Genomic DNA, 16,906 nt, shown 5'->3' with positions numbered 1-16,906 from the left:
GGGACCGGTCTCCCCCTTTGGCCTGACCCCTCCACGCAGGTGGATTCGGGCGTGCGGTGGCGACTCGCCCGTCCGCACCCCTGGGATCCCTTCATTCCTCGTTCCTGGAGCCTTCTCCGCTCCTCTTCCTTCCTTCTCCCTCTTCCAGGCCTGGGCCTCTGTTACTAGGCCCGCCTCCGGAGCAGAGCTCATGCAGAGCCCCTGCTCCCTGCCACTTCTGCTCAGACTTCTCTGCACTGAACTAAGATGGTGCCCACCTTTTATACTCCCTTCTCAATGCACCCAGGAACTGCTTCCTCCCTGCTCCTGCACTACAGGGTTCCCCTTCCTCAGTGTTCCCTCCCCCCACTCCAGCCAGGGACAGGGACTGTCGTGCCCATCTCAGGGGCATATTGGTCGCCCTGCCCCACGGCAATGTGGTGTAATGCATGCAGGTGTCGGGTCCTGATCCACACTCCATCCTTACCTGAGAGTGAGATATCACACCTCTGGGTGAGGTGCAATACGTCTGTAGCAACCGAGCCCTCAGGGTGCTACAGTTCCATTTATCTTCACCCTAGGTGACGTATTGCGATACAGGGCCGTGATTTTGGCTATAAAAGGGTCCCCTAGACCCCTACCCCAAGCTTTTTAAGAGAATCATATATGGCGTGCCAGGAGACTCTATGGAATGCTTTCTCAGCATCCAACGAGAGTATCTAATTACAAATTTTTAACTGCATCTAGCCCAGGAAATACTTTGTGCCTAGTAGCAGTGTCTGCTAGTCAGCGGATTATCCCGGCTGTTAAGCAAGCTGCACCACCTGTAGTTTAGACACTTAATTTTTTCAAAGGAAATGCTTCGGGACCATGGGATACTTAGTGAAGAGCATCAGGAGGCACCCCAAGGCATAGGGGCTGGGACTGGCAGTAGGATGCCTTGCGGTGGACAGCCGAGCTCGATCCTTATAAAAGCGCAGCTTTAGTGGACGCTACTGGAGCTGGAATTACCGCGGCTGCTGGCATGAGACTTGCCCTCCAATAGATCCTTGTAAATGGATTTAAAGTGTATTCATTCAAATTAGAGAGACAATTTAAATTAAAAAGCTTAGAGCTGCCTCCACCACAGGGGGGCTCGCTCGACCCACCAGCGGACAGGCACCAGTATTGGGAGAGGGGGGCTGGCCGTCAGGGTTCACCGCGGCTCTGGCACAAACCCGGCGACACGGAGGTGGCACGGGCAGGAGCGGACTGGCCGTGTCGGCTTCTCACTTTTTGGATTTTAGAAGGGCATGACATGCCTATATCTGTGTCTCCCCCTCCTTTTACTCCTCCACCTCTTTTATTTTCGCATGACTATATGTACTTGTCACTTTTCCATGTGTTAGTTATGTCTTCTGAGCAGTTTGTCAGCTTTTGGACACCTTTGAAGGTGTTTTCTATGTGTTTCTATGTGTTTTTGTTTGCCTGCCATTGGTTTTAACGGTGTTCGAAGGTGTTCGACGAACAGTTCGACGAACAGTTCGGCGAACACACGGGTGTTCGACGAACCGAACCGAACTCGAACACTACGGGGGTGGCTCAACACTACTCAGCACTGGAGCCGGATGTCAGTCAGTGCTGGGGGCGCAGTTACGGCCGCTGTTCTCTATACACAGAGCGGTGACTGAAGTCGCGTCAGCGCCACCCCGCGACTGAAACCCGAACGCTGCCGAGAGGAATAAAGTTCATTTCCTTCTGGCAGCACAAATCTAAGTGCAGGCGTCGGGCAGGTTCAGAACACTATTAAAGAAGTTGTCCACTACTTTATATGAACTCCCCAATGTATCTCCCCGGGGCCCAGAAGTGTTTTTGCAAATACCTTGCGGTGCTTTTTCTGCCTCTGAGCGGCGCTATCGCTGGCCACTCAGAGGCATCCCGTGACCCGTCACTGATGTCACGTCAAGTGAGGCGTAACATCAGTGACACGCTCCCCATGGTTGATGCTGGGCTGTGGGCGGCGTTACCCCGTGCATCACACCCAGCATCGACTGCGCACTTTCCTAGTGAATGAGGAGAGGGAGAGCGCGCGGTCGATGCCGGGTGTGACGTGCTGGGTAACCCCGCCCACAGCCCAGCATCCACCGGGGAACGCAGAAGTGAGTACCCCCTGCTGCAGCCGGGGGTCGCAGCAGGGGGTCACGTGGTGCCTGTGAGCGGCCAGTGATAGCGCCGCTCACAGGCAGAAAAGGCACCACAAGGTATTTAGAGAAACACTTATGGGCCCTGGGGGAATACATTGGGGGATCATATAAAGTAGTGGACAACCCCTTTAACCTGCAGATTAAGCCCATATGTGCAGATTAATAGCGTTTTTTCATGTGACAGGTCTCTTTAACGCTGCAAATTCAACAAATGACCATTTTCAGTTCTTTACAACCTATAAAATGTTTGGAATCTCTGTCTGCATAATCATTTGGAATACTGCAGTTTGAAAAAAAAAATAACGTTATCATTGGGAGGTTTGTCCAATAAAACTTTATTTATACTCTCACGGTTGATAACTTGAACATTACACTGACTCATTTGCATCGATCATTTAGGAAAATCTGAGAAAAATAACATTTGCATAATAATTTGGAACACTGAGTATATATCTATAAATCTTATTACCTATAATGAAAGGAGTGCAGGACACAAAATATATACAGTAGAAAGGAATAAAAATCACTTTTATTGAATCACAAGTTACAAAAACAAAACGATATGTAAATATAAGGTCACATGCACACGTTGAGTATTTGGTCAGTATTTTACCTCACTTAGCCAAAACCAGGTGTGGGTGATAAATGCAGAAGCGGTGACGTGTTTCTATTATACTTTTCCTCTGATTGTTCCACTCCTGATTTTGGCTTACAAATACTTATGTAAAATACTGACCAAATACAGAATGTGGCCTTAGGCCATGGCCCCACTTTCAGTATTTGGTCAGTATTTTTACTTAGGAGTGGGAGCCAAAACCAGGTGAGGAACAATCGGAGAAAAGGTATAATAGAAACAAGTGCTACAATTCTGCATCCACTCCTGGTTTTGGCTCCCACTCCTGAGAAAAAATACTGACCGAATACTGACCAAGTACAAGTAGTGGGGCCGTGGCCTTATACTTATAATAGAATGTGGGTGAGATACCATTGTGGGCGATGGAAGGGTTGTTACATGAAGGCCAGGCAAGGGAACCATGAAAGAGAGAGGATAGTTTTGCTTGTTTTAACACAAGTACATAGTTAAGGTGGCTTGAGAAACTATTCACCCTCTTTGGCATTTTTCATGTTTTGCTACCTCACAACCTGGAATTTCACTGTTTTTTTTGAGGGTTTGCATCAGTTCATGTAATGTACATGCCTACAACTGTGGTTTTCTTTTCTATTCACCCACCTAAAGTCAGTACTTTGTAGAGCCTCCTTTTGTTGCAATTACAGCTGCAAGTCGCTTTGGATTAGTCTCTATAAGCTTTCCATATTGCCACTGGGATTTTTGCCCATTCCTCAAGGCAAAACTGCTCCAGCTCCTTCAAGTTACATGGTTTCCTCTGGTGAACAGCAATCTTCCAGACTGACCACAGTTTCTCAATTGGATTAAGGTCTGGCCTTTGACTAGGCCACTCCAAAACATTTACATGTTTCCCCTTAAACCACTCAAGTGTTGCTTTAGCAGTATGCTTTGGGTCATTGTCTTGTTGGAAGGTGAACCTCAATCCCAGTCGCAAATCACTGACAGACTGAAACAGGTTTTGCTGAAGAACATCCCTGTATTTCACACCAGCCATCTTCCCCTCAACTCAGACCATTTTCCCTGTCTTTGCTGCTGAAAAACATCCCAACAGCATGATGCTGCCACCACCATGCTTTACTGTGGGGATGGTGTTCTTGAGGTGATGAGCTGTGTGGATTTGGACCCAGACATAGAATTTAGCTTGATGGTCAAAAAGTTCAATTTTGGTCTCATCTGACCATCTCCATACATTTGGGGAGTCTCCCACATGCCTTTGGGCAAACTCAAGATGAGCCTTACAATTTTTGTGTGTAAGTAAAGTTTTTTTTTGGCCACTCTTCCATAAAGGCCACCTCTATGGAGTGTACGGCATATTGAGGATATATGGACAGATACTCCAGTCTCTGCTTGGGAACTCTGCAGCTCCTTCAGGGTTAGCTTTGGTCTCTGTGGTGCCTCTCTGATGAATACCCTCCTTACCTGGGCTGAGAGTTTTGGTGGGTGGCCCTCTCTTGGCAGATTTGTTGCGGTACCATGTTCTTTCCATTTGATGATAATGGATTTGATGGTGCTCCGGGGGATCATCAGAGATTGGGATATTTTTTATTTTATTGTTTTTTTTTATAACCCAACCCTGACTTGTACTTCTCAACAACTTTGTCCCTGACTTGTTTGGAGATCTCCTTAGTCTTCATGGTGTTGTTTGGTTAGTGGTGCCTCTTGTTTAACTCCTTTACGACTTTGGACGTATAGGTACATCCAAGGTCACATTTCCATGTTTGATGTGTGCTTCGGCGATCAGCCCGCATCTTTTCCGGCAAATGACAGCTGATCTGATCAGCTGTCATGTGCCCCTAACAGCCGCGGGTGGAATCGCGATCCACCCACGGCTGTTAACATGATAAATGCAGCTGTCAATCTCTGACAGCGGCACTTAACATGACCACGCCGGAAGAGAGCCATAAGACCCTCCCAGGGGTTGGCATGACAACCCGGGTTCTACAGGAGACCCCTGAGGTTGTCATAGCCGTTCTGCTATGAGCGCCGCCCAGTGGTCGGCGCTCATAGCAGACGAGCATTTCTGCAACACATAGCAGGGCTGAAGCCCTGCTATGTGTTGCACAGGCAATCAGATGATCACAGCTTTAGTTTCCCATGGAGACTATTGAAGCAAGCGAAAATAAAAAGGTTTTTAAAAATATTTTGCCCCATTAAAAATAAAACAATTAAAAAAAAAAAAATCAAAAATACACATATTTGGTATCGCCGCGTTAAGAATTGCCCAGTCTATCAATATATAAAAAGAATTAATCTCTTCGGTAAACGGCGTAATGAGAAAAAAATCAAAATGCCAGAATTACGTTTTTTGGTTGCCGCAACAGTGCAATAAAATACAATAATGGGCGATCAAAACTTCGTATCTACACCAAAATGGTATCAACAAAAACATCAGCTCGGTGCACAAAAAATAAGCCTTCACCCAGCCCCAGATCCCCAACAAATTGAGACGCTAAGGGTCTTGGAAAATGGCGCTTTTTTTTTTTTTTTTTTTTTTTAACAAACTTTTGATTTTTTTTCACTACTTATATAAAAAAGAACCTATACATGTTTTACATGTTTTGCATCTACGAAGTCGTAATGACCTGGAGAATCATAACGGAAGGTCAGTTTTAGCATTTAGCGAAAAAAAAAAAAAATCTATTGGGGAATTGCACTTTTTTTGCACTGCACTTGGAATTTTTTTCCATTCTTCAGTACACGATATTGTAAAACTAATGCTGTCGTACAAAATTACAACTCGTCCTGTAAAAAAACAAGCCCTCACACGGCCATATTGTTGGAAAAATATAAAAGTTATGGCTCTGGGAAGAAAAGAAGCAAAAAACGAAAACGCAAAACCCAAAGTGGTGAAGGGGTTAATGGTGTTGCAGCCTCTGTGGCCTTTCAGAAAAGGTGTGTATATACTGATGGACTATGTGACACTTAGATTGCTCACAGGTGGACGTCCTGTCACTAAGCATGTCACTTAAGAGGGTAATTGCTTGCACCAGAAATTTTTAGGGGCTTCATAGCTAAAGGAATGAATACATATGCACATGACAATTTTTAGTTATTTGATCCCATAATTTTATTTTATGCCTATATTTTTCTCACTTCACCAACTTAAGACTATTTAGTGCTGATGCATCACACAAAAATTGTATTACAAAATATTTAACCACAGGTTGTAATGTAACAAAATAGGTAAAAAGCCAAGAGGGTGAATACTTTCACAAACCACTATACATATGTTGATAATAGACATCAAATTGAACTTTCCTTGACCAGTTATGCATTATCAATCGCTAGATCATCTATAACCCATGATGCCATTTGTTGTGAGAAAAACATCTAGCCCTTTTTTCAATGTTGTATGACATTACTACGAATAAAGAGAAAGTTTCAGCTCACCCCTGAGATGTAATCCCAGTCTGGCATGGAGCACGGCGTCCTCGCTGCTGCACAGCGCCTGGGTCAATGAGGAAGTGAAAATGGATCCAGCTCAACACACTGGGCAATTAATTAAAATTCAACAATCTTTATTGGCAAATCCTTTTAAAAATTTGTAGAAAAGACAAAAAATGGACATCTCAGACAACAAAGCATATATTATGGGGTGGTATGTATAAAAAATGCCATGACATTACTACCTCTGTTCCTCCACATGTAAAGTCCCTTGGTTGCTTGTAAGGTCCTTGGAAGGAATAGATCATGTGCCAGTCCTTTGTATTGGCCATACATGTGTTATACATATAAATTAGATCTCCTCTGTGGTGTCTTTTTTTCTAAGCCAGGGGTGGGGATCTTTTTTTCTGCCGAAGGCCATTTGGATATTTAAACCATTGTTCAGGGTCCGTACAAATTTTGCACCAACTCCACCAACACAGTAAGTTTTGATGCTTTCATTGCATGTGCCTAAAAGTTCAGTTGTGAACTCTGCGTGTGCGTCCTCACAAAGCAAGAAGATATTAAAATGCTGGTGGCCATTAAACCCCAGCGGCCCAAGCACTGCGGTCCCTGGAAATCTGCGCGGGGGCCGGAGTAGAGGTCAACTCGAGCTGTAAATAGCCAGCGGGCCTCAGGTTCCCCACCCCTGTTCTAAGCTAAACAAGCCCAACTTTTCTAACTTCTCATCATAGGAGAGACCTTCCATCCCATGTAATAATGTAACTGCCCGCCTTTAATCTGATTCTAGCTTCCAAGTCATTTTAAATTGTGGAGCCCAAAACTGTAAAGTAAAGACGTGGCTTTACAAGTAATAATAAATTGGGATTGCGGGATTTCATCTCTCTTTTTATACACCTTAATATCTTATTTTCTTTTGCAGCGGCTGCTTTGCATTAAAAACTGAGAAACTTTTTTTGCCAAAAAACGCAGACACCGAGCAGGATAGAAAAACAGCAGCAGGAAAAATGTACTCTTTCCGCAAATATCAAATAATGAGTCAACTACCATCAGCATGATTAATTTATCAGCTAACATACTTGCTAATACACAACTTGAGTAGTCTCTAAGATTTTTAATTTTTTTTTACCTGCATGAAGAATTGATTTATTTCAAATTTTGACAGATGTCAATAAATTTGTCCACATGTTTACTATCAAAAAACATTTTACGGAAATGGATACAGATCACAATGATTCTAATCCATCTACAAATATATTGAATATTGATACTTCTGCATCAACTTTACTTTCCACAGAGACCGTATATGAGGATGTAAACCTCATCAGCATGAACAGCTTTCCACTAGGGTGGCTGCACAGTTGGGACCTGGCCCTGCTTTGACCTTATCTATTTGGACGTACGCTGATACATAGTTAGATGAACTACAAGAGTTAAGTACCGTCCCAGTTGGGTACACCTTGTCGCAGTGGCATGCTCTGGCTCATTTTTTGGTTTTACTTATGATAGTACTAGAATACCAAATCCAGATTTTTATCCATTCAAATCACAAACTTCATGTATGGATTACTTTCAAATGTTGATTGAAAAGGTATTAAAAACTTTGGCCTGTACAAGATCCACCAAGAGTGACGCCTGAACGCAAAGAGAAAAAACAGCTGTACGTGAAGTTCTAATTGGAACATCACCATATGTCCATCCAACAAAGGGGAATCTGTTGTAGTTCTTGATAAATCTCTTTATCAAAAAGAAATAAACTGTATATTTGAAGATTAACACATGAATATGACCCCATGATGATCAAACATTAAATATTAGAGCTTCTCTTTCTTATTTATTAACAGAAAGTGTTAGGCTGTGTGCCCACTATGCGTTTTTCAAGCGTTTTTCCCGCGGAATTTCCGCAGCGAAAACGCTTAAAAAACGCTTGGTAATACGTGCCCCATGGTCCCCAATAATAATCCGCATGTGCTGTGATCTTGCTGCGGAAATTTCCGCTGCGGATTATCATTGCGGAAAAATAAGCAGCATGTCCATTAATTTTGCGGACACGCAGCGTAATTGCCGCCATTGACTTGCATTGAAATGCATAATATCCGTGTCAGTACATTTGTATACACGGATATTATGCATTTCTATGTGCGGATGGTACCCAGGTTTGGAGAAGATGAGACTCTCCTCCAGACCCAGGTACCACAGAACCTGTTAAAAAAGAATTTAAAATAAAAAATAAAGATAATACTCACCTTCCGATGTCCTCCTGGTATTTTCTCCCCTCCGTCGGGTCTGCTCTATGGGTCGCGGTGTTGCGAAGGACCTGCCATGACGTCATTGAGTCATGTGACCTGACACATGACTGAATGACATCACCGCAGGTCCTTCACACCACCGCGAGCAGTGCAAGAGACCAGATGCGGCGGAGAAAACACCGGGAGGACATCGGAAGGTGAGTATAAGCTTTATTTTTTACCATTCTTATTCTTTTTTTTTAACTAACTTGGTCACACTACTGTAAATCTATGCTGGTTGCATGGATTTATATAGTGTGAACAAGTTGTCAAGCCCTTTCCAAGTGATGCTAAAATCGCTTGGAAAAGCGCTTGATAACCCGCATGCAGAAATGCATGCAAAGACGCTTGACAAACGCTTCTACCTGGCGGGAAAAACGCATGTAAAATCCGCATGCGTTTTTCCTGCCAGGGAGAAGCGGAAAAAATATTTAGCATTTCTGCATCGTGGGCACTTAGCCTTAGGTTCGGGATTCTTAACAAAAAACAACATGATCCTTTACTCATCAGATCCTATCATACCTTTGTTTCACGCATTCCCAAAGCTCACAAAAATCAATTTCCTCCACCTTTCAGACCCAATACATTGCGCACAGTGTCACTAACAGAATGTTGGAGTAGCTGGGTACATAATCTACTACAATCCTTAGTAGATGTACACCAGTGTGACGACACAGCATTTAATCTTAATTATCCAGACGTCTAAATTTAGTAGGCCAGGAGAAATATACTATTATGTTGACTTTTGAATTTATGTGTTTTTCTTTGGCTGGTCAAGAAGGACAGACTATTATTTGTATAAGCCTGGATGTTGACACTTGAGTTGATATTTACTGCAACTTATTGTCTGCTATCTTTTGGTGACAGGGACTCAGGGTCATGGAACAATGATGTTTGCTAATATGCTAATTACATATTGAACCAGGCCAGCTAGTTTGTTGATCTACAGAGCAATGGAAGACAAACTATGCAAATTGATTAAATGATCATACAGTGAGACATGAGCCCCTGCCACCTTTTCCCCTGCCCTGTGAATGATGAGAAAGACCTTTACAAAATCACAGCCAAGAGAGACTCTTACATTAAGAGTAACTGTTCAGAACAGCAGCTAGGACACATTGCTCCATGCAGAGGGACACAGATTTGGATTCTATGGGATGCCAGATTAAGTGACCACGGCCCTGGCTGGAGGAATACAGATTTGCTGGGACTGTTCTATATGATTATTGTCTGTCTGGTGGTTCAATAAAGTATTGCCAAACTGTTTTACCCTCACCCTGTGTTGTCGGAGTAGTATTATGCCCACGGGAGACCCCCGTGTCTCCACAACCAGGCTTTATCAAAAATACTAAGAAACTACTAAAGTTGTATAACATTCAGTGGAAAAATCATTATAGTTGGGTTACCAGCGACACTAATTAACGTTACACCTCCAATCTGCATCACAGAGCATTACATTCTTGTCAGATTCAGTTATGATTTGGCAGATCTCAAAGAATATATCATTACAGTCTCTGAGTTTTTATTAAACCATAATTTTTCTCATTTAACAACTTTTTGCTTTTTTCTACAGATTTGTAGTTGCCCAAAGAACTCATTTCTTCCTTTCACTTGCCAATTTATATATGGCTTGCTGGGAAGAGAGTCACCTATATACCCCCGACAATCCCTATATCCAATTGTACAGTAGGTATATAGACGACCTACTCCTGATTCGGAATACTACACCAGATCTTATTAAGCAATCTGTTACATATTTTTACTAAAATAATCTGATTTTTACAGTGCATTTTGACCAAGTATCAATATTCTCACCAAACATCTGAGAAAACCACTACCTAACAATACCAAACAGTACTCTGATAGTTGCCACCCAATTCATGTTGTTAAAACTTCACCAATTGGTGAATATTTAAGAGCCCGACCTGTAAGTTCTGATGATCAGCATTATGCACAGCAGAGGGATATTATTACCAAGAAATTGAAAAGAAGAGGCTACTCCACCTCTATCATTAAACACTGACAAGATATGACCTACATTACTTTCTCCACCCCTTATAGCATGGATTTTACTAACATCATCAGTATTGTATATAAATATCTCCCAATTTTATATGATAATGATTCTCTAGATCACATCTTAAGAGATGGGGTTAAAGAGAATCTGTCACCAGGTTTTTCCCATACAAAGTAGGGCCAGCAGCTGTAAGCCCTCATATACAGCATTCTAAAATGCACTGTGAGGATGAAGTAGGATACGTCATTCACAAAAAGCAAAAAGGAGGACAGCAATCGCAAGAAGAGAGAAGACATCAAATCAAGACCAGCGACGCCCATCAGACCGGACAGCGCCGTATTTGAGCATAATAAAAGCTCTTTTTGTGTTATATAGAGTGCATTGAGGACATATATGCAGCATTCTAGCATAATGTATATGAGGACTTATAGGCCCTGGCCCTACTTTATATGGGAAAACTCAGGGACAGATGGCCTTTAATGTTATTGCCCACAGATGTCTTACAATAGATAACATCTTTTGACAGAGTTATTATTCTGCAAAAAATGTCACTAAAAATTGGCTTAGTACTTCTGTTTGGAAAAAGAAACATCCAGCACCAACAATCCGATAAAATCCCAATAGGCTTTACTGAATATCCACAGAAGACGACAAGTACAGTAACTGACGCATTTTGGATCAGTTGTGATTCTTAACCTTAGCATGCTATGAGTAAGGATCACAATTGATCCGAAACTTGTCAGAAAGTGTACTTGTACTCTGTAAGCACTAAAATGTGCAAACATTGAATATATAAAATTTAGACTACATTACTGCTACAAAGAATGTACAGTGCTCCGCATAAATAAGTACATCCCATTGTAAAAGCAAGATTTTAATCAATGTCTTCAATGTCACTGAATACAAGAACAATTTCCCAAATTTTGACAAGACTGAGTTTTATAGAAATTTAATAATATAACTTTGTTTAAAAATGTTCAGTTTGCAGATATCACGGATATCCGTATCATCAGGATGCAAATAGCGGTGAATACATTGTTGGAGGATGGTGCCGCTGGCTGCCTCTTCCACCAATCAGCGTGTGAAGCAGCAGATCCGATGAAGTCATTATATCGCGTCTGCTGGGCGGAGAGTCAGTTCACAAGAAACCAGTGCAGAGTGCCAGGAGAACGGGAGCGAGGGGAGTATGTGTTGTTTTTTTCTAATGGCTTTCTTCTGGCGACTCGACCATGCAGCCCATTTTTCTTCAAGTGCCTCCTTATTGTGCATCTTGAAACAGCCACACCGCTAGTTTTCAGAGAGTCCTGAATTTCAGCTGAAGTTACTTGTGAGTTTTTCTTTGCATCCTGAACAATTTTCATGGCAGTTGTGGCCGAAATTTCTGTTGGTCTACCTAACCGTGGTTTGGTTTTTACAGAGCCCCTGATTTTCCATTTGTTAATCACCGTTTGAACGCTGCTGACTGGCATCATCAATTCCTTGGATATTTTTTTGTATCCCTTTCCTGTGTTATACAGTTCAACTACCTTTTCCCGTAGATTCGTTGACAATTCTTTTCTTTACTCACAATCCAGAAACGTCAGTGGCTGGATGAAAGATGCATCCCAGAAACTCACTCAGCTTTTATGCACACACACACTGATTACAAACAAACAGGTCACAGATGAGGATGTTACCTTTAGTAGCCATTCAAACCCATTTGTGTCAAATTCTGTGCATGTTATGAGGCCAAAATCATCAGGGTATGTGAACTTTTGATCAGGGTCATTTGGATGTTTTTGGTTGTCATTAAGATTTAAAAAGAGAAAACACAGTTGTTTGACAATAAATGGCTTCACCCAACCAATAACCAGGAGTGGAGAAAAAGTTTTTTGTTATCATTCATATTCTCTGAAACATATTCTCTCTCTCTGGGGGTTCATACTGTATATGGGAAAATATGTAGGGTCTCACTATGTGTATAGAGAGGCTATGTGGGTGCTCACAATGTTTATAGGGGACACTTTCAATCCCATCCACAAGGTCATTAATAAAGAGATTAAAAAGAATGGAGCTTAATTGTGGTACCCCACTGCTGATCCTTGCAGTACCCTACTATGGACTTTAGTCTATTTAAAGAATATACCGTTATTAATTATGATTTCTAAAAACTTTTTACATCCATACACAATTATATGGCCATTTAACAAGTTCATGACCAGGGAATTTTCCTCCCTTTCTAACCAAACACATTTTTGGGTTTTAGCATACTTGCGCTTTTAACAGCTCAAAAAATGCTCTCGCTCAGATAATCAAATGAATTTCATCCCATTTTTTTGTGATACATGGGGCTTCATTTTTATATTATTTTATTTGGCTGATATCAGCGGATAAATGTAAAAATAAATAGGATATACCTGTCTATTTTGCATTTAATTTTATTTTATGGCTGCAAAGGACCGCTTAAAAACATTTTAAATTGCGTTCCCATTTTCATAGAAATTATTTTTGTATATTGGACATTTTTTTAATGGGTGTGGGGCTAGAAACAGCAATTCAGATTGACAGTGTCTAATTTTCTATTTTATTTTAGCTTTTTTAATTATTGTTTTATTTATTTAGTAAGGCCATAAATTACATTTGGGGGGACATTTTAACACTTTTTTTTTTAAATCTATGATTTCCTCTATAACTTGGGCTGGTATATTAGCTCCAGTTACAGTGGATTTCTAGCCTCCTGCCAGCATAGCTGAAGTAACTGTGTCTCCTGCTCCCACCCAGTAATCTCATATTCATTGGGTCTGAAGGAGGAAGCACAGTAAGTGCTACTGCTTCCTAACCTGTATACACAAGTTATGATTCAGCGCTGTGTCTACAGAGATGGAGAGTGGATGGTAATGAACCATGTTCATCTTTCCACTGGAAAATCTGGCTCTGTTTAACAGTCAACTTCTTGCCCCCACAGCTGCATGATTTTTTTGCAAACTGTTTACACTGAAATGACTTTTTAGAATGTCAGTGCAGAGTAATATGTGGACTGCTCGAACATACAAAGTTTATTGATAGAAAAGTAGTTAACTCCTTCATGACATCCACCGTACATGTACAGTGCTGCAGGAGGTGTGTTCCCGCAAGCCACCGTACATGTATGGCGTGACGATCGTGTGGGCTCATGCTGAGCTCTGGTGTGATCAAAAGCGGGTGTCAGTGCTATATGAGAGCTGACACCCTGTGGCAACACCCACGATCGGTGCTAGCGCCAAGTGCAGGCATTTAACCCCTCTGATGCCGCTGTCAATAGCGACAGCAACATCAATCGTGTTGCAGAGTGAGGGAGCTCTCTCTCTGCTCCAATTGGCACAACCGATGGTCTCCATGGTGACCCCGGGGCAAAAGATGGCCATGGGGTAACCTAGGTAGGGTGGCCTGTAAGCTCCTGCTCAGAGCAGGAGCTGACAGGCTTCCTTCTTTTGTGCGATGTGCAGAACTATGTTAAATATGAAAAAGGGGTGCATCATGTACCAGTTAGGTAAAGATGGGTGCTACAGGTGCATCTCACTAAATTAGAACACCATCAAAAAGTTAATTTATTTCAGTTCTTCAATACAAAAAGTGAAACTCATATATTATTTAGAGTCATTACAAACAGAGTGATCTATTTCAAGTGTTTATTTCTGTTAATGTGGATGATTATGGCTTATGACCAATGAAGACACAAAAGTCATTATCTCAGTTAATTAAAATAACTGGCCTGGGCCATCCTTAGCAGCAACAACTGCAATCAAGTGTTTGCAATAACTGACAATGAATCTTTTACAACGATCTGGAGGAATTTTTTATGAGACACGTGTTGTCAATATGATCACTACACCCAAAGATGATTTAATTGAGAGGTGTAGTTTATAAAATGAGGTCACTAATGTGAGGGGTTCTGCTGTTATGGCACTTCAGGGCCTCTGCCAATGTGACACCCGTAAACCATAACAGCAAAATCAGCCAAATAATATGGCGCTCCTTCCCTTCTAAGCTTTGCACTGTGCCTCAAAAGTAGAGAAATTGAAGGAGAAATTGCGTAACATATTGTACCACTCATTTTCTCCTATTATCCCTTTTGAAAATTGAAAAATATTTAGATTTGAGAGTCCTCAGTGGTTGATACCTTTCAATGGCTAACTGAAAAGATGGTAACAAATTGCAAGCTTTCGAGACTACTCAGGCCTCTTCATCAGGCATAGTATAACACAAAATCTGAAGAGTCACATATTTATACACAATAAGACCCAAAATTAATGCAATAGATAAGACAGGTGATGAAAAGCAGAGTTATTATGGAAGAGAGAAACAGTTCTGGCTCTAAATATTTTAGCAGTTAATAGATAAGGAGTGTGAAGGTTTTATTGTCCTGTGACTAGGTCCAGTGTTATGATGGCCTCACAAGTCTGAGGGGCACATTCCTTAGTTGATGTAGAATGACATAAATCCATGCGACACATTCATTCCTGCTCTGAAAGTGTTAAAGGTCATCATCAGTTTATATTCTGAGATTCTTCTTTCTCTTTGAGATTTGAAGTTACCTTTTAATACCAGTAATTTCATGTCTTTTATGCTGTGATCAGGGGAACAAAAATGCTTGGCTTGCTTGGCTACAGGTAGATCTATTATTTTTTCTTTAATTGTGTGGCGATGATGAGTCATCATTTTGAAAATTGAAAACTTGGGGCCAAAGCAACATTTTAGTGGAAAAAAATGGTAATTTTCCATTGACTCAGCCCAATGTTATACAATTCTGTGAATCGCCTGAAGGTTAAAAATGCTCACTACACGTCTAGAAGAATTCCTCAAGAGGTGTAGTTTTCAAAATGGGGTCACTCTGCTGTTTTGGCATTTCAGGGGCTCCACAAATGCGACATGGCTTCCTTAATTTATTCCAGCCAATTTTGCGCATTAAAAGTCAAACTGCACAGCTTCCGTTTCAAGCCCTGCCATGAACCTAAACAGTAGTTTTACACCACATATGGAATTTCAGCATACTCGGAAGAAATTGCACAACAAATTGTATTGTCAATTTTCTCCTGTTACCCTTGTGAAAATAAAAAAAATTGGGGCAAAACCAACATTTTTGCAGGAAAAATTTATTTTTTCATTTTCACGGCTCAACATTATAAATTCTGTGAAGCATCTGTGGGTTCAAGGTGCTCATCACCTATCTAGATAAATTACTTGAGGGGTGCAGTTCCCACAATGGGGTCACTTGACCGGGTTTCTACTGTTTAGGCACATTAAGGGCTCTGCAAACGCGACATGGCATCCGCTATCTATTCCAGCCAAATTTTTCAATTGGTGTTCCTTCTTTTCTGAGTCCTGCTGTGCCCCCAAACAGTAGTTTTCCTCCACATATGGGGTATCGGTGTACTCAGGAGACAATGCACAACAAATCGTATTTTTCATTTTCTCCTGTTACCCTTGTGAAAATACTAAATTTGGGGCTAAATGAACATTTTTGTGGGAAAAATTAAAATGTTAATTTTTTCCTTCCACATTGTTGTAATTCCAGTGAAGCATCTAAAGGGTTAATAAACTTCTTGAATGTAGTTTTGAGGACCTTGAGGGGTGCAGTTTTTAGAGTGGTGTAATTTTTGGGTATTTTCTATCATATAGGTCTGTCAAAGTCACTTCAAACATTATGCGGTTCCTAAAAAGAATGATTTTGTAAATTTTGTTGGAAAAATTAGAAAAATTGCTAATAAACTTTTAACTCTTCTAACTTCCTGACCCCAAAAAAATTATGTTTCAAAAATGATGCTGATATAAAGTAGACATATGGGAAATGCTACTTATATATTATTTTGTACAGCATGACTAACTGGTTTAAGGATCTAAAAATTGAAAGCTTGAAAACTGCGAAATTTTCAAAATTTTCACCCAAATTGCCATATTTTTACCAGGGTCTGGATTACGAGTCGGTGTCCATTTTGGTGGAGTCAGAGTTGGTATAAAATGGACAGACTCCTAAAATATATAATAAATTGGGCACAATAGTTCAATGCAGGATGTGCTGTAAATTTTTTCATGGGAATTTTGGAAAGTTATGAAATGTCCTATAAATGTCTGTTCTGTTCCTGATCTAAGGATCTCGACTTTTAGTTGAGATGAATCTGTGCTGCACTTTAAGTACATGATCAGTAGTGAGGCAGGGCTGTGGGGTCGGAGTCGGGACTTAGGGAAATTGAGGAGTTGGAGGTTTGGCTTACCGACTCCACAGCCCTAATTTTCACAAATAAACACACAAAATTTCAACCTAAATTTACCACTAACAAAGTTACAATGTGTCACGAAAAAAGAATCTCAGAATCACTGGGATCCGTTGAAGTGTTCCACAGTTATTACCACCTAGAGTGACACTGGACAGAATTGTAAAATTTGGCCTGGTCAAGAAGGTGAAAATAGG

At 41.2% G+C, this 16,906-nt stretch overlaps 1 protein-coding gene across 1 annotated transcript in view; it reads right to left on the bottom strand.

Annotated features, from left to right (window-relative positions):
• Positions 1-16,906, bottom strand: part of CNPY1 (canopy FGF signaling regulator 1) — a 270,619-nt gene that overhangs the window by 44,709 nt on the left and 209,004 nt on the right. The window lies entirely within an intron of this gene.

Source organism: Phyllobates terribilis, unplaced genomic scaffold (genome assembly GCF_046119375.1).
Source record: "Phyllobates terribilis strain yellow unplaced genomic scaffold, ASM4611937v1 Scaffold_4__5_contigs__length_816908805, whole genome shotgun sequence".
Classification (NCBI taxonomy): domain Eukaryota; kingdom Metazoa; phylum Chordata; class Amphibia; order Anura; family Dendrobatidae; genus Phyllobates; species Phyllobates terribilis.
This window is presented reverse-complemented; position numbering and strand designations above follow the sequence as displayed.